The sequence below is a fragment of the Sylvia atricapilla genome, chromosome 9 (genome assembly GCF_009819655.1).
Source record: "Sylvia atricapilla isolate bSylAtr1 chromosome 9, bSylAtr1.pri, whole genome shotgun sequence".
Lineage (NCBI taxonomy): Eukaryota > Metazoa > Chordata > Aves > Passeriformes > Sylviidae > Sylvia > Sylvia atricapilla.
This window is the reverse complement of record NC_089148.1, coordinates 10,601,661-10,620,555: the sequence shown is the minus strand read 5'-3', so window position 1 is coordinate 10,620,555 and position 18,895 is coordinate 10,601,661. Positions and strand designations below refer to the sequence as shown.

The 18,895-nt window shown below is 47.4% G+C and overlaps 1 long non-coding RNA gene across 1 annotated transcript; it reads left to right on the top strand.

Moving 5' to 3' along the window:
• The first annotated feature begins 6,114 nt into the window (after nt 1-6,114).
• Nucleotides 6,115-6,542, top strand: LOC136364762 (uncharacterized). Its single transcript, XR_010744207.1, has 2 exons — nt 6,115-6,316; nt 6,412-6,542. It is a non-coding gene; the product is annotated as an uncharacterized lncRNA (long non-coding RNA).
• Nucleotides 6,543-18,895: the final 12,353 nt, after the last annotated feature.

Sequence of the window (18,895 nt, the reverse complement as noted above, 5' to 3'; positions counted from 1 at the left end):
TTGCAGACCCCTGTGATGGGCAGGGACATCTTCCACTGGACCAGGTTCCAAGCCCTGCCCAACCTGGCTTTGAACATTTCAGGGATGGAGCATCCACAACTTCTCTGGGCAGCTGTGCCAGTGCCTCACCACCCTCACAGGAAAGAACTTCCTAATATCTAAACTCAGTCTCTCCTCTTTTAGTTTAAAACCGTTCCCTCTTGTCCCATCACAATCTGCCCATGTAAAGAGTCACTCTCCCTCTTTTTCTATAAGCGCTGGGAAGCCATCAGGGAAAAAATACTTTTTTGGCCATACTGGTGGTTTTTAAGATCTGCTTCTACCGTTTGACAAGAACACACGCGCTTGCTTTCACCCTTAGGTATAAACTGAAAAGACCCCGCAATTTACAGCATTATCCCTCAGTATGCATGCAAAGAAACATTTTCCTGCCTATCCTAAACTCTTGTGGCTGCTGCAAGCCTGTCAGAGGCCCTATGGATGAGTTCACCTCCCAGTGGGACACAGCCGGCACAAAGGCACGAGCCCCCGGCTTAGCCGCAGCAGCCCAGGGATCTGGCGGCTTAAATAATCCATAATGGGCAGTAAACAGGGATGTTTCCAGTGCCACAGCCCTGCCCGGCTCCAATCTGTGAGGGATTAGTCAAGGTCCAAAGCACTGCCGTGTCCCTGAGCAAATCCATGACTCCCCGGCCGTGCGGGGCTCTGGGTTACGCGGCAGCGCCTCCAGCAGCTGCCGTGACTAACGCGTCCCATCAACGCCGCTCGCAGGGAATGCTCCCTGAGCTGCCAGGCTTTGGATGTTTCTGAGGGGATCCAAGTGCCTTGGGGGAACAGGAGTGCCACCGTTTTCCACCTGCAGCTGAGCCTTGGTGCCAAGCAGAGATCCAGATCCAGCAGAGAAGGAGAGTGTGCTTTTCTCGTGCAGATGTCCCGGGCAGAGGGGTGCTGAGCAGCCGTTCACAGAGGATTATGGCTTCTCTGGGAAATCTGACTGAGCACAGGAGACATCTGAATGAGAACCATAATCCAGCCTTGACTGAAATGCTCTCAGACTCCAGGGAGTCCAGATGGCAGAACCAGGCATCACCTTGAATTTTACTGTGGAACAATGTTGGCCAGCCCTACAAACGTTGGCTTACAACAAAGTGTAGGCACCTAATTCCCTTTGAGATGACTATATAAGAATCGTGGATCTAAATCTGGTGTCTAAATCACAGTAATGGGTTGTAGCAAACCCAAAGGTATCGACTGAATGTGCTTCACCAGGTACAAACCCCAGATCTCATCCTGAACCTCAGCTGTTTCTTTTTGCAAGTTTTAGCACTACAAACAAAAGTGAAGCACCATATCCACTTTATTGCTGCAGATATTCCAGGCACAAAGCTCCCACGTGTTCTGTAGAAAAAGTAGAAAGAGTTTGGAGTTGTTAACTCCGACGCTATGGGCAAAGCAGCAATCCCTGTTAACAGTTTCCATCAGCCCGAGGTTTAATTGCCAGCCGTTGGGCCAGCTTGCTCCAGGAACAATTACAGCGTGGTGAAGTCATTTCACGGAGCATTTACCAACAGCAGGCTCAGAAAACAGAGGCTGGCCATGTTCTCCGGCTGATTAAAGTCCCGTGAGCGGAACATGGCACTGAACGTTTGCCACCTAGGAATGAAGTGTTTTCCAGGCAAATGCTGCTCCAGCACAGGCTGGAGGAGGCAAGATGAGGAGAAAATAGAAACTTTTTCCACCTCCTGGGCCGATATCCCCAGGAACAGCACAAACCTTCCTTTGACACCTGGGGCTGGATTTGAGTCCTGTATCTTTTTGTGCTTCAAGAGCTGCTCTCTCATGAGCAGACCTGGAGACCTCCGTGACTGCTGCATCCGTTTTCTCTTGGCCTAATTGCCCTGGAGTCTAGTGAGTAGAAGCAGCCAGCACCAACAGATCACAAAAACATCTTTTCTTGTGCAGTTCCCAAATCAGCGTGGAAATGTCATCATGGGCTGGCAAATTGGGCTGCCCAGGTCAGAGCTCAGGGTCAAACCTCAGATGACATTTCAACCCAGGACAGGAGCAATTTGTACCAGGGCGGAACATCAATTTGAATCGGTTTCATACCGAAAACTTGTGGGGTTTTTAGGAGCCAGAGAAGATCTTCTACCAAGGGGCTCCCTGAGTTAGATGTATATTTAAAACTTCATTCTTGCACTGCTCTGCACGCTGCCACAGTAACACACAAAGCAACGTTTTCCCAGTAAAGGACGGAGCCCCAGTGTGAGACAGGGAGAGGCTGGCACAGGGAAGGAGAGTTTCTGTTTCCATTTCAGACCCTATTATGAGCTGCTAAGGACTCTGGCATATAATTCAAGAGACCTAGGGAAAAAATCCTGAAGATAATAGAGCCCAAAATTCCTAAATCAATTTTGCCCTTTTTCTAACAAAATAAGATCTATCAAATTATATCCATGTCAATACTACCCCATCCTTTACCAGATCAGGCTGGCTTAGGAAGAACCACCAGGTCCAGATAAGTTTTGGCACTATGTGAGCAAGGAGCAAGTATTTTCTTTTGATAATAACTCAGGATTTAATTTGTCCTTTAAAATAATTTTTGAGATCCATGAAAATTTATGTTGTTGATTTTCTGCTAGAGTGTCTCAGGCTTCAAAGCCTGAGGTGAAGAATTTATTTTCGTAGCAGAAGACTAAATTAAAAAGTACAGCATTATTTCTTCTCCTCAGTTTCTGTTCCCTTAACTGCCTGGTAAGTGGGATTAAGTCAGCACTGTCATTTCTGGGACCAAGGCAATCTTTTGGTTTGTAAGAATTTCACAGAGGGAAACCAAAATCCACTTATCTAAAAAGCTACTCAGTGAAAAAAAAAAAAAAAAAAAAAAAAAAAAAAAAAAGTGACATGAAACTCCATGTTTTTTAAACAAGATAAACCAAAGGTTTGCAACATCTTTTGATTTGTGGGTCTATACACATTTTCTAGGGAAGGGACAAACTTCCCAAGAGTACTCAGAGCCAAACTGGGGGAGATGATCCCACAGGGACTCCAGAGCATTGCAGAGCTGAACCTGCTCCTCTCTGCATCCCGTGCAGAGCTGTGTGTTTTTGCAGGACACTTCTCATTACAGTGACGTGTTTGCTTTGAAACTGAGCCTCAAAACTTCTCAGCTTTTCAGGCCCTCACCCCACGTTTTCACATTTCAACTTTTACGTTAAGATAAGTTTGGCTTTCAAAAACTAAAATCTGAACCGGAAGGAAGCTCAGCATGTAATATAAATGTTTAAAAAAGAAAACACATTCCTCCTGACATTTTTTGAGTCTTTCTTTCTTCACTGTGAGTAGTTAAGATGAATTTTCTATACAGACAAACATCTTCTGTAATAATTCCTCATCTTAAAATATCTGTGTAAAAAAAAAACTAAACAGGACTAAACCCTGGCTAATTAAAAGCACCATTAAAAAAAAGCTGGTAAAATAAAATCAAATTCATTACTACCAGAAATATCCAGAAAATTATAATCTTACCATTTTGGCTGGCACAACCAGAGTTTATCAGTAAAACAAGTGGAAATGAGCAATTATTGATATATATTTTTATATAGTTTAAGAAATATTGTTGCAGCTAATTCCTTTTAAAAGATACCACGAATCATTAAAGGAATACTTTTTATAACCCCAAGTTTAATATTTCATGACAGTTCCAGAATGCATTTAATTGCATTGCCTAATGTAAAAGTCATAATTCAAATCTTTGTAAAGGAAATCTAGAAAGCAATTGCTCTCATTCTAACCCTGTGTGTAAAAATTATAATCTAGCTGTCAAAACAGTTGATAAAACTAATGATTTGAAGAGAAATTTGCTGAAGGTTAGTTATCTTTGGCATAACCTGAGTGATTAGAACTGCTGCGCTAACACAAATTGAGTATTCATCAAACAAACTTATTGTTGTTACACGCTCCAGAGAATGAACTGTGCGTGTTTAGTCTGGATGGGAGAGAAGTGTGGGGGAGAGGACATGATAGTCCTCTTTAAATACATAAAGCACAGCTGTAAAGATACAGGGTGATGTGTTTTCAGGGCCTGTGGAGGATAGGTGAAGAAGAAAGCGGGACTCATGCTAGAGATGAGGAGTCAGGGCAGCAAAACATGGAGAGAATTGACTGAAGACCATCCCAGAGTCTCCATTCAGGTATTTTTAACAATAAACATCTGGGCAAGGTCAGTAAAGCCCTGGGAGAGTGAGATGCAGGTTTGGAGATTTTTGGGTGTGTGGATCCCCACACAGGTTCCAGAGGAGATGCGGGACCCGCAGACTCACCGTGGGTTTAGGGTGCTCTGCAACTTTTGACCTTGCTTTCTGCATCATTTATGGTCTGAGCACTCGCCAGCTCCTGACACATCTCCCAGCCTTGTTCCTGTGACTGTGGTGCCTCCCACACCATTCCCACTGCTGTCACAGTCCCATCACCCTCCCCATGGGCACTCACGTTGGCACCAACAGCTGGACCATTTGGGTGCCAGTCAGCCATGCAGCTCTTGAAAAAGTCTGTGAAAAAGAAAAGTTTCACCTCTGAAAGAGTCTCTGTGGGAAATTCTTGTGTTTTCAGGGCAAGACAGAAGGAGAGATGGCTGCCAAACCCAAGATCCAGCAGTGCTTGTAAGATGTATTTGCAGTAGGGTATTATACGATGTGAAAATCACTTTATTGCCATCAAGTGCCAGTTAGCCACGACATGACAGCGCAGCAGGGTGTGTATTGGCCAGTTCATGTCTCCCCTTCCAGCTGCACAAGGAGGATGTTGTCCTCTCACCTCTCCCAGCTCTGCAAGGTAACACGTTGGGCTGAGACACCTCCCCTCTGCAAGTGAAATGCTGCTGATCCTCAGGGAGTGTTGGGGGATGCTGTTCCCATCCTGCTGCAGTCCCACAAAAAGCTCCAGAAGTGCTGCTGTGTGTGTCTGAATCAGTGCAGTCTACTTTGGCTCTCCTTCAGCCCACGTGGCTGAAGGGACACCACATGTTCAGTGCCAAAGGAGAATGTGTGACAACACTACACCTATTTTGAAAACAAGCCTTCACTTTTCCTGTGTCCTTGCAGCAAGACACTTTCCATGAAGCCTTGTTCAGAGCACAGCCACCTCATTCAGGGTCTCTGGAGGTATCTGCAACACAAATTCAGAGAAGAAATACAAGGCAGAAGAATCAAGGAACCCATTTTGAGACCAGCAAGCTGCAGGCACTTCAGGACACACACCAGTTTGCTTCCCCTCCCCATCCTGCAAACGCTTAAGCTGCACCAGGCACATGTGAAGGGTTAGGACCTCACCATCCCTCAGCTGCTTGGTACTGCAGCCACAAGGAGAGGTGAGGGGAGCCCAGGTCAGCCAGGATATCCTCAGCATTGCTCAGAGATAGCCCAGCAAATTGTGTGTGCAGCACTCCAGCGTCACCCTGAACAAACTGCCCATGTCTGATGGAGCTGTGTCCCCTCAGCTCCTGCCTCCACCTGCAGCCTTGGCCACCCTGCAGATAACACCTGCTACTATTTGGAAGTCTTTAAGTTGTGTCTTTCCTGCAGTAAAGTTCACAGAATGTTGCTGCTTTGTCTCTGTAACAAGCGCACAAAAAGAAGATATAAACCCCCGCGTGTTATGGATGGTCTCAGTGATGTGCTCTTTGCCAAGGCTGGATCTGTGAGGAGGTTTTAAAAGGATTGCCATGCTTGGATCTCACCAAGGCTTTAGTGGGTAACTCCTTTCCATGGCTTTGGAAAGTTGCTCCCATCAGTTGGCTGCTGCCTTTCACAGTATTTGTGTAGAAGCTTTTTTTTTCAGCACTCTCTGCGGAAGAGAGTGTTTACTTTAGTTTTTGAACAATGCCATGACTGCACACCAGCTGACACCCACAGGCTTACCAGGGTCATGAACTAATGAGGATTTCCAAGTGTTGGTGTCACTGGCAGAGTTTGAAGCAGAGCTATAAAGCCTGCAGACAAGCAGGCTGCTGGCCAGGGAGGCTTAGCAGCTCTTTGGTGAGGTATCCGAGATAGTTGGAGAGAGATCTGTACCACACCCTGGCTGCAAACTCTGATATCACCGAGCTCAGTCTGCAGTACATGGAGAAGGGAATAAAGATTGAAACAGAAGCAACCAAAATTAGACCCCTGACTGCTGCAGCAGGAAGGTGAAAACAAGGATGACTGGTTTCTTCTAGTGGTGGAAGATTCTGGTTTTGGAGCTGAACTAAGAGGAAAGAATATAATGAGGAAAGCTCGATTCATTTTGGGTCAACCAAAAACATTTTGCTTGACCAGTAAGTAACAAAATCTTCTGGTGTGCTTGGAGACTATTCCATCTTTTTAAAAAGTCAGTGTAAAAAAACCACAACCCTTGCCCTTTTAAATTCAGGTCTATTGAAAATGAAAATAAAAAAGAAAGCATCAGACTAAATAATGTTGAATAAAGCAAACTGCTTCAGCCTGAAAATGCTGAAGTGAAACATTTCAATATTTAAGGAAGTAAAGGAAGACTTCTATTGTTTTGTCTTGTCATTGACTGACTTCAGCCCAGATTTGTGAGTTATTTTGATTGCCTTCATTTTCACAGGGGACTTAATTTTTATTTTTCAACTTATTTAATACTCTCTTCTTGTTCAGTTTGAGGTACAAATGGTCAAGTTCAGCGAAGGTTCACAAGAACATGACTGAGCTGACAATTTGCACAAATATCAGGCAAACTTCAGTTTATTTTTGGGTGGTTTTTTTTTTTTTTTTTTTTTTTTTTCCTTCCCTTTGCATTTTAGTTTTCCTTTGAAATTGTACCTGAATTTCAAGAAGCTGGGGGGTTCTCAAGACTTCCAAAATATGCACAGAACTGTCAAAGTCCGTGTGCTCTGCTGGGTAACCTGCACACCGCAAAAATTCAGATGCCATCTTCAGTCCTGCAAAATATTAAGGCAGGCATTTAAGATTTACCCGAGTGATTAAGCATGAGCAGCTTGTAATTGTTTCCAGACCCCTCTCCTAGCAGGAGAAAAGGCTCTGCAATCCCTGTCCACATGCTCAGTGTAGTAATGCACTCACTTAACAGACAAACTGAAGATGAGCCGGGGAGGACAAACAGATACCCTGAGTTCTGAGAACAAGCCAGCATTGAGTCCAGCATGGATTGTGCAGCTCAGAAAAGCAGGATTATTTAGCAACTTATTTATTTCACAATTCATTATTATTTAGCAGGGCATGTCTGAGTCCTGCCTGGAGCAACACCTGTGCACCAGGAACTAGAAACCCCTCCTAAGTACACGTGGCCACATTCAGTCTGCAATTTTTCATCTGGCTTGTGAGTGTTAAATGAAGATCAACTGCTGAAATCAGCCTCATTTGGGGAGTCTGATCTTTTAGAGAAGAACTTTGTCCTCCAGGTTTTATACGAAGCCCCAAAGATTGCAGACTTTCTGTGTAAGCCACGAAACAATCCAGCAAGCATCTGCCTCACATCCCAGACTGTTCCCTCCAAGCAAATCTACTGATGCATTTTTCCCACAGACTGTTTGGTGATGAAAAGAGAGATCCCCAACTCGCTCAGGGCTTCAGAAAACCTCAGAGAAAACCTCAGCAGCCCCAGCCCAAGTTTGAAAGCAAATTCAAGGGTTCGCCCTCGCCTTTGAACACAGCAGGGCTCTACTCCAACAGGTTAGATCTCAGGGGCCACCTTGCTCCCAGGATTTAAACCAGACCACATGTGAAATGGCAACTACCTCTTGATTTTGTATTTTATTTTATTTTTAAATAGGATAATTTAGGAGCTATGGTTCTTCTTATTATTTTTCTTACTACTATTTTAATGGTAAATTCATTGTGTTGCCTTCCCTCCTTAATGAAGGGAACGAGAGAAATTGAACAGAGCTCATTCTCTCCTACTTTCTAGAAATAATACCTACAAATCCTTTGCAGAAAAGTAACCACAATTTTTTTCCCCTTCACTCTCCCCCCTGAGATGGGGTTTTCATCAGCTCAGACCATTTTTCTTCCACCACCTCTTTATCTTAACCTTTTCTCAAAGGTTACATTTATTTTCTGAGGTCCACAGCCAGGACAAAGATACAGAGGGTGCAGCTGACTCCCCTTTTGAGGATCACTGTCACCGCTGCAAGAGGCACCAGCCTGGGGGAAAGGATGTCTCTGGAAATGGGCCCTGCCCTCACCCGACCCAGTTCACGCAGTCAGGCCCCTCCACAGCACCTGAGTTGCTGCCATCAGAGCACGTCCTTGCAGCCAGAGCTGAGTCCTGCCCCTGAACTGTGCAAACTCCTTTTCTCCCCCTTCCCCAGCCCTGGCTATCGCCTGCACATCTGGTGGTTCCTCTGAACCTCTCTGCAATCATTGCTTCATCTCTGTTCAACTCCAGGCTAGAATGGAGCTGTTCTCCCTCCCCTGGGACTTTGAGTGCGTCCTCCTCTCTTAACCAAATTCACTGTGCAATGGATCCTTCCATCCCTTCCTATGCAAAACTCTCCGAGATGGGTCTTTTTCCAGGATAGAAATCTTGGCACACTCCTCAAGTAGATGATCTCAGATAAGCCCACTGCTGGGGAGAGAGGTTACCACCCTCCATGGAAACTTTGCAAAGTCTGGTTTTCATCCAGATGAGATTTTTTTTTTTAATTTTAATTTGAGCAAAAATGCTTCAATCTTTACAGCATGAGAGAGGAGTGAAAAAAATACATCACTGCCATTATAGTGGAGGGGTAAAAAAGTAGTTCAAGCTGTCTTTGGAAAGCCCTGGTGCTGAAACAAATGTTTAAGTTAGATGAGAATGGCTCCTCTCCCAGAAATGGCCTTTGCTTGCTTTAGTGAGTGAGGGGCAGCGTTTGCTGTCTCCAGCCCAAGCCCATCTCTCCACGGGTGGGGTGGTTGGCACCAAACGTGGCACTGACCCCGTGGAGTTCGGTGGTGGAGCCAGAGGGCTGGGACGTGGCTCTGCCATTTGAGATCCGCAGTGAGGGCCAGAGCTGAGCCTGCACAGGAGCAGAGAGGGGTGGCAGCTGCAGCAACTTTTAACCACAATTACACATCAGGGTGCAACAGGGAGCTCTTCCCTCAAAGCATGTCTGTGCATAGCCTCAAGGTTGTGTTTCACTCAGCATAAGTAGTCCTCTGACTTGTGGACAGAGGAAGGTTTTCATTTGTGTGCTCACCCATCTGCTCATGGCCAAAACCAGGTCTGTTCTGGTTTGTAACACTGAGTCCTGGTCATGCTGTCCCTCAGCTCCTGGTCCTCCAGGTCATCTCTGTCAGCCTGTGGTGCCAACAGAGCTCCTGGGATGTGCAGTGGCCCCATCTGCACCATGACCCAGGGCTCACAGCTGAATCGCAGCAGCAGGAATTGCCTGCAGGGAAGATGTTGAGAAAGAGATGAGGAAAAACTGCATCTCACTCCAGCCAAAAACCCAACTCACTTCCACACACCCAGGAAGCACTGGGATTGTGGTAAAGCCAAGCCTAAAGGGGTCACTCAGCCCCCACAGCATCTTTAATTATGCTTTTCGAGGTCGTCACAAGCCAGCCCGGACAGTGCTGGGAGAAAAACAGATTCACAGCAAAATCCCCTCAAAGCATCGCCTGCGTTCCCCGCTGCCGGCTGAGCTGCAGGTCACTGCCTGCAAATAACATCGCCCCCGGGAAGGCGGCCCCGGCCTCGGAAAGGCAGCGGGGAAAACTCGGGGGCAGAGGCTCAAGGTTAGCGCAGCCCCGCCGAGGCGCCGCGGGGACCTGCGGCACCGATCCGCCAGACGCTCCCGGAGCCCGGCCCGGCTGTCGCGGCGTGGAAGCCATTAGCGTTTAAAAAATCCTTACAGGAATGGAAGGGTGGGGAGAAAAAAAAAAAAAAAAAAAAAAAGAAAAAAAAAAAAAAAAAGAGAGAGAGAGAAATGGTATTTGCAGAGGCCCATTCCTCAGCACACTTTCATGTGTGCCAAAGTTTGTTGGCATGGCTCTGAGTTTGATAGGGAACATCTGGGCTGCTGTTGCTGCCTGTATATTGGCTGAGGGCAGCGAACAAAAGGGGTTTGTGCAGGAATGCGCGGGGAGGGACAGCTGCGAGAGGCGAAACGCAGCCATACTCCCTGAAGAAGAAGCCTAATGCACATCCCATGTTCCTGCTTTCTAAAGGGGGATAAAAGCCTTCCCCCGCCCCCACTTATTCTCTTCTCTCCCGGGGTACTGAAGGCAAGCGGGGCTCAGACAGATCCGTGCTCTGCACATTCAATTATTGGTGCAGTCTGGAAAAACACTTGGGGTGGAGGGAGCAGGTGAGTGGGAGAGCAGGGGAGCCTGAACCCAAGAGGTGCAGCACCAGCACAGACTCAAGGTACAAACCGATGCCACAGGGCAAGCACCCAGTGACAAACCCTCTCCGAGTGCACCAAGTGACATGGACCCACCAAGAATAGCACTGATTCAAGTTTCTTCCACTCCTGCTGGAAACGTGGGGTCAGAAGATGAAAATTAGCACAGGAACACTGCCAGCAGCTCAAAAGCCAGAGACTGCTTCCTACAGAAGGACAGACTGTCCTTCCCGTTGTGTCTGACACCAGAGGATGGCATGGAGGGATGGAGGAGGAGAGGATTTGCACTTGAAGAAAGCTGGTCTGTTGGGAACTAGCTGAAAACTACAGATCAGGTGCAACCCTTGGCTCGAAATGTCACAGCAGCCATTGCTCTATCGCCAAGGAGTGACTGCTGCCTGTGCACAGACACCAGAAACTTCTGACTGAATCATCCTGACATATCACATTCTTCCCATCCCACACCTGCGGCGCTGTTCATCCAAAGGTGTTTGTAGCATTCACAGATCTTTTGAAAACTTCACAATGGAGTAAGCCTCTCCCTCAACAGGAACAGCATTGATGTAATTTCCTAGCTTCTGACACCTCTCTCCTCATTCCATTTCTGTCCAACTCAATACCATGAGCAATGGTTTTGAGCATTTAAGTTTGTTTTTTTTTTTTTTCTCCAATCAATGGAGAATTTTTCTCTTTTGTTGCTGCTATGTACATTTGGCCTGAATCCTCCCTAGCAGCCTACATCCCTTCTTGTCTCCAGTCTTAGCAAGGACACACATTGGATCTGCTACCTAGACCAAGATTTCCATTGCCTGTGCCTTTGGGTCTCCTTGGAGTTGCTCCAGAGAGGGTATTTTGGTAGCACTTGGGGCACACATCCCTCTTCCATCACAGGAAAACCCTCTGGGGAATCCCCAGGGAGCAAAACCTAAGGACAAAGGGTCCAGGTCAGCAAAGACCCTTGGGTCTGGCAGTCAAGGCAGCTTTTTCTGGCTCTAATCTCCTCCCCAGGTCTCAGCTGCGTGCCTACACACCATCATTTCGAGCTGATTTCACACCAGCCACGCAACCCCCGCTGGCGCTGCCTCAGGCAGCCTGATTGGGCCGGGGGTGCTGGCTCCGGGGCTGGGCATGTTTGCAGATAAGCTCCCCTCAGCGATATTTGGATTTCGATTACATCAGTGTCAAGACAGCTTTTGGCCAGAACCAAGCGAGAGCTCCCAGCACGCCAAAGAAAGCAGCCAAGGCGGGCCAGGGGCTGTGCAGAGCACAGCGAGGAGGCAGCGCTCCCTGCGCAGCCCCAGGCAGGGGCACGCTGCGGGGGAAAGGCGGCCCGGCCATGCACATCCCCAGCGGTCCTCTCTCTTCTGTGCCTTGGGAATGCCTTGGGAATGCCCGCAGCCGTCACCGGGGAATGTGGAGCCGAACGTAAATATACAAGCCAGTTTAGCCGTGTTTTTGGAGACAAGGAAAAGAATGTAACTGCGGTGTTTAGTGCTCCTTGAGCCACTTTTGAAGACCAGGAGGGTTGGGGGCAGGCAGTCTACTCCTGCTTTATCATTCATTGGCGTTGCCAAAACACATTTGCCAGCCCTCAGGGGCAGGTCTGTGCCCTCCATTCATCCTCTCATCCTCCTCGAGGAAACCATTTTTTTGGCTCTGCCTGAAATCCTGCATTCCAGTGCACCAAGGGACAAAACACTGTTTTCCAGCCATACTCCCACCTGATCTCACTCCCAGCTGTCCTTCCTTGACTGGCCACTAAGAACCACCAGTCCCAAAAAAGCAAAATTTCAAAAGCAGAGAAACAATTTAAGAACCTAAAATCCCACTTCTCATGTGGTTAAAGGTCCCATCAGAAGGCAGGCTTTTAATGACCCTAAATGCTTTTAAAAGTTGCAGTAGAAGCTCATCTGTGTCTTCAGTGTCCCAAGAGACCTCTGTGCCTTTGAAATCCCTGCTGAGGGACCACGATGGTCGATGGTCGTGGCTGGGAAGGAGGACAAAATCCTGGAGTCACAAATAAAATCAAGAGTCCAGTGGATCTCACAGTGGTTCAAGCTGCTTCTGAAACTGTGGCTCCATCCCATTTGCCCTATCCTGCATTTGGCCACCATTCAGTGGGGCAGCTGGGAAAGTCCTTGTACAGTGGGCCTGGGAAGGGGAACAGTGGGAAAATGTCCATTTTACTTTTTGCACGCGAGAGTGGTTTGGACAGTTATTTCAACAGGGAAGAAAGCTCAAACCCGTGTCCAAATTGTCCAAATGTTTGGCTTTTGTACTTCCTTCAGTGACACATCCCAGGGCTTTAGTTGAAAAGGTCTCCTCTCTTCAGAATTAAGCTGCTTATAGGAAAAAAAATCCTATCAAAACAGGAAGCTTGAAATTATCAAAGAAAAATATTTTCATTGACCTTAAAAGATCTTACCCTTTGGTTTTCTAGTTCACAAAATTTTTCAGAACTGACTCCTCATCCCCATGAGAGATGAGAAATACTGTCAGTACCTCAAAAATGTTGCCAGAAGGGAAGAGTTATTAATTACCAACCTCTATTTTTAACCTGCAACCAAGAGTCACTTCTAATGGGTGACAAGTGGATTCCCTCAAGGCTCTGCCATTAGCTTCACCAAGGATTTTAAATCAGACACAGGATTTTTTTTTTAAATGGGAAATGCCCCAGGCACTCTGCAAAGCCCAGCCTATCCATTTCCAAAGCAAGCGTCAGGTATCACAGGCTTTTGCAATCCATCTCTTTAGAAAAATGATGTCATTACTTTTCCCTCTCACTTATATTCCAGTTGAAAAAAACCTCATATTTTCTCCCCCATAATTCAAAAAGGGCTACATGGATTTTTTTTTTCTCTCAGAGTTAAAAAAAAAAAAAAATCCCACCTGGTTAAGGCCAGGCATGCAAAAATTTCAACGTGAAAAGTAAATGTTTTCAGAAGTTATGAGCTTATGAAAAGGAGGACTATAATGGAAACTGTTTTACAGCCATAATTATAACACCATGAACAGAGCCTGCTGCAACATATAACACTATCAAACTCCTGTCAGCATTTAATAGAAGTCTTAATTAAGTGCTGGGGAGGGACCTGGCAAAAATTTATTTTCAGGAACACTTTTGGGAGCTGTGTAGTTCGGGGCTTTTTTTTATTTTTCAAATCCATCTCAACTGGAGCCTTAGTAGAGTATAGTGGACAGACTAAATACAAGACACAGTTGTGTATCTTGTTGGCATTAATTCATGATAGGATTTTCTTTTCTCTTAAACATATAATCCAGAAGCAACAATGTTTGTGTTGGGTCAGAGCCAGACACTTCAGAGCGAGATTTTAACCTTGCCCAGGTTTGGGGTTATCCAGAACCAGGGGACTGATTCAGTTTTTTGGGGAGAGGGGCCCATGTGTGGGCTGTGGGGCTGCCCTGCCTCTGCCCTTTGCTTTCCTCCCCCCCTTCCACCACCCAAAGATGCTCACACTCAGATTTTGGGGAAAGATCCTGTGTTTCCCTGCATGGCAATGGCTGAGCTCCTGGACTAGAGACCTGGGCACAGAAGAGAGGTGTGGGGAGGGCCAAGCACAACAGCTGGAGGATCTTTGTAATGATTTCCTGCCAATGGTTTCACAGGAGAGAGAACCAGCTTGAAACCTGCCTGACCGTTGCATGGTTCCTCTCCCTTGCAAATTTGGGGAAATATTGCAGAGGAAGGCTCCTCCTGCTGCAGCCTGATCTCCATGTGCATCTCCAGGAACCTCTTCTATCTCCCCAGCACACCCTTGGGGTCTGGCCCCTGCACCTTTTCTGGAGTCACCAGGCTGGGCTGAAGAGAGGAGCAAGGTAGCAAGAGGGCAAGCTGCATCAGCAGCAGGTTTTGGGGTGCCCGGGGCACAGGGCCATCCTTGGAGGGAGCACACTAGGAGAAAGCTCTTCAAACCTGCTGCTAAATTAGACAAGGAGCGCAGAGCAGACACTGAGCAGACGGAGATAAGGGATCTGCCAGGGTCAACCTGGCTCTCCTCACTGCCACACCTGACCTGCCAGACCACATCTCACAAACGTTCTGGCAAGCAAAGAGCTTCTCGGCAAATGCCACAACAAACACTCCTTCAGTCTGGCCTGGCAGCCCAAGCTTATTTTCCTTCCCTTTCTGCCCCCTCCATCCCCTGGCTGGCCCCTGCTCCAGCGCTGTGAGCTGGCAGGCCACATCCATTTCCCTGATAGCACCGATAGCCCGACAGCTGCTCTCTGTCCCTTCGGAGATTAGTTTGTTTTCCTAACACAATTACTGCCACGTGGCCCCGCTTTCTGCCGGGATCAGGGCTGGATGCAGATAAAGCAGCGATAAGATCACAGCCGTTCCAGACCCTTCGCAGCCGCGCTTTGCTCTGGTCGGCACGCGAGTGCCCTGCCTGCGAGGTACCTGCTCCCAGCAGTGCCAGCCCAGGGCAACTTTCTGGCCCTAAACCCCCAAGGATTTGGCTCCAGCTTTTTTGTGTGATGTGGCTGTGCAGTGTAGTGTGGGTGCAGCCACACGATGCGATACAAAGTCACTTATCAGTCGTAGCGCCCTGCTTTGGGTGAGCACAGCTGGCCAGCAGCTGGCTCCAAGCTGGCCTGCCTGCACCCAGGCCAGCTGGCTGTGCCCAGACTCTCCTCCTCCTGCCCGGGGTTAGTCCAGCTCAGCTCTGCCTGCACACCCCAATGGTGAATGAGGCAGCTTTACCCTGGTGCATCCTCGCTGCTGAGCAGGAGCATCCCAGCAGGGCTCATACTGGTCGGTACCTGCAGTGCCAGCTCGGCTCCAGAAACATCCGTGGAGCCACCACAGGGGCAGGTCTGGCACAACTGCTCTCCATCACATCCTGCAAAGGCTCTCTGTGTCTCCCAGAGCCTCCTGTGGGAATCCTTGTGCGGGGAACAGCTCCTGAAAGCTGGGCCTGATGTGGTGCACGCCGGGAGAGGACACTCAGGGAGCCTTCAGAGAGACAAGCAGCCTTGCCAGATGTCTCCCATAAAGCTGCAAGTACTTTATTTTAATAATAAGCCTTAATGTATTCATTAAAGGCTCCCAGTGACCTGGGATGAATTTCCCCACTATTGTAAAGGGCTGTGGGAATCTGGAAACCGCTGCATTACAGTTAATAACTTTAATTTTACAAGGCCCAAAATAGACAACTGAAAAAATACACAGACTCACTGTTTCCAATTAAGAAGGGATTTCTTCTAATTCCTCTGCCACCGGCGCTCTTGTTTAGCAAACAACATTTACAGATATTCAACCATAGAAGGGGGAAAAGCAAACTGAGGGAATTGCCTTTTGCCTGTCAGTTACAAGGGCTGAGGAAGGAGCTGGGACCCTTCCTCCTCACTGGGTTATCAGTGCAGGAAAGAGCCACAGCCTGGTCAGCAGCAACAAACCCACCCTGGGGCAGCCAGAGAGAAAACTTTCACGCCTGCTTCTTAAGCCTCAAGTGGCTTCGATCCAAGGGAGATGATTTCCAACCCATCTTCTTCCCATTCTCTCCCAGCTAAGATACTCGAAGGGGTTTGGTGGGAGTCCTGGGGTGCTGGAAAGCCACCCCAGGGGCTGGGTGAGCATCCTGCTAGTATTTGGGGCTACGGGTTTCCAATTTTAAGGTCAGGAAAGAATATTCACCCCCCTCAATCAGCTTGGCAGAGATTGCCGTGGATTTATTTTGCCTCTCTTTGTTTCTCTGTCAGATCAAGGGTAGATGGTTTCCCTAGGGAAAAAAAGAAACAAATCTGGGAACCAAAACCAAAACAATCCAGCCTGATTTTTTTTTTTTTTTTAAATTTCTGGGAATCCAATGTTTAACAATCCAAATCTTTTAATTTCCGGTTTGGTTCTTTTGGGTTTTTCAGTTAAAACTGGAGCTTTTTTTTTGAAATGAGGCCTGACATTTTATATAGAAGCATTCATTTTGTGGCAAGTCATGCTTTCTTGGGTGGAAAAAGGAGTTTCAAGGGCTAACATCAGTCTGGCTATGTTGGCAACCAACACCTGCCTCCTCATGCACCTCCAGATCCTCCTTCCTTCCACTTCAGGCAGGGACAGGCACCTACTCTCCTTATTATCACCCCAGCATCAATCCATTCTAATAATCACCTCTGCTCCTTCAGAACAGTTCCATGTTTCAAAGCAGATCTCAAAATCTTCCTCTGCAGACTTAGCCCGACACAGGGAAACACACTTCTTAAAAACCCACAGGTGATCTCAGCTTGTGCAGACCCCAAAACTCTCTCCAGGTCACCCAACAAACACAGCAGGTCCCACCCAGCAGGATGGAGCACAGTAATTTTGGGATGTCCTGCAAGAAGCAGGGAGTTGGACTTGACAATCCTCATGGGAGCCTTCCAACAGAGGAAATTCTGTGATTCCAATCCTTGAGACCCACCTTCACTGCTTTCCTCTTGACCAAGAACTGCCTATGAGCAGCACTGGCTTTGCACTGGAGCACATTGAGTTTTCCAGCCAAACTGATAAAAAAGAAAAATGCTTTTCACATGCCTGGACTCGATTTCCCCATAAATAAGGCTGAGATGGAAACTGGGGGAAGGGGTTGTCAGAGCAGTAGGTCATCCATCAGAGCCACACTGAGAATGCTGATCCAGCCCTGGTCCAGGAAAGCATCTCTATTTAGGAAAGCCAGCAGGCACATCCCTACTCTCTGTTGAAGCCCCTGAGAGCCAGGCAGTTTAAGGATATCTAAATGCCTAAAGAGACTGATAAGACCCAGATAACCAGCTGGCAAACCCAGAGCCTTGGAAAGTATTTAGGCAAACTGTTTTTAATGGAAACGAAGGGCTTGCTTTTGTGGGCAGGGTCTTGAATTGCACACGTGCCTTAAGAAAACCCCAACAAAAACATTCCTAATGGCTTTCATGAAGAGATTCAGACACACAGGTTGTGTATCAGTGCTTGTAAACTTTCATGTTATCCCAGAAAACCCAACCTCCGGCCTGGTTGTGGAGTCTCCACTCTATAGACATCTCCAAAAACACTAAACACGTGGAAAAGCCAAACTGCTGTGCCTCACCTACAACTCAAACAGACCCACAAGCAGCACAGACCTTCCCCAACTCTCTGAGCACATATTTCCTACTCCTGCCTGCAGCTCGACTGCTGCCTTTCTCACATCAATACCCTGACTAAGGCTGCTTGAAAAATTTCCATCCAAACAGTTTGTAGCAGGTCATTTTTCAGTCAAAAGCAGATTTATTTTTTTAAAAAGCACAGAAAATATTTTTGTGGAAATTTGCCTCACTTGTCTGAAAAAAAAGAAAACAAAAACCCCTAAAAACCCCACCAAAATAACCCTAGAAAAAAAAGATAGAGTGTTGGTCTCAAGCTGCAAAAATCTTTGTTTTAAACAAAAAAAAAGCAATTTAAGTGTCTTTCTAGTGAAAATTAAACTTCCAGAGAGAATAGATTTTCTTGCTGTCGTTAAAAATGTTCCTGGTGTGATGGGTACACTGAGATTTTGAGAAAACCGTATCTCCAGGGATTATTAAGGAAATCAGCTGTTGTGCAAAAGGGAAGGAACTGGTTAGAGCCTGGCAAAGGAGCAGAGCCAGGATAAATGCTTTGTTTCCAGCCTGATGCTAGATGAGGGGCTTAGAACACAAGGCCTGTGAGGAACAGCTGAGGGAGCTGGGGTTGTTTAGCCTGGAGAAAAGGAGACTCAGGGGTGCCCTTATCACTCTCTACAACCCCCTGAAAGGTGGCTGTGCTCAGGTGGGGTTGGTCTCTCTCTCCAGGCAGCAGCTGACAGAATGAGAGGACACAGTCTCAAGCTGGCCAAGGGAAATTAGGATATTAGGAAAAAGCTTTTTACAGACAGGGTGATAAAGTACTGGAATGGTCGGCCCAGGGAGGCGGTGGAGTCACCATCCCTGGATGTGTTTAAGAAAGGGCTGGATGTGGCACTTGGTGCCATGGTTTAGTTGAGTTGTTGGGATGTGGGTTTGACTCAATGGTCTTAAAGGTCTCTTCCAACCCAGTGATTTTGTGTGTTAACAGCCAGCCATCCCACAGCTCTGCTCCAGGATTTCCTGTATTTATCAGTGGTCTGGGTGCAAAACAAGGTGGACACGGAGGACACGAGCCCATTGGGGGGGGCTCGAGGTGCCATCACCCCAACATGGTCCTGTCTGATGGCACTGGGTGCAATCAGGGGACACAGCTCCAGCCCTGCCATGGGCTCCCAGGAGTGGTTTGTGCATCACCCAGTGGAGATGGCCCTGCTTTGGCCCCATGAGGGTGTTTGGCTGTGGCACCAGTATTCCATGGTGCTGAGAAGCTTTTAGGCAGTGGGGAGACATCTCCCCTCTCCAGATTCAGCCCTGCCATGCCAAGCCCGTTTGGGGGGTTCAGCCCTCTCACCCAGCGTGGGAGCAGGGCATCCACACGCCGTGGAGGCTCCAGGCAGAGCTGCCAGCACCCATCTGGGTTACAAGTGAACATGAACTCTCCCTCCCCATCTGGAGCCCATGTACAGCAAGTGGCAAGATTTATATTGTGCTGAA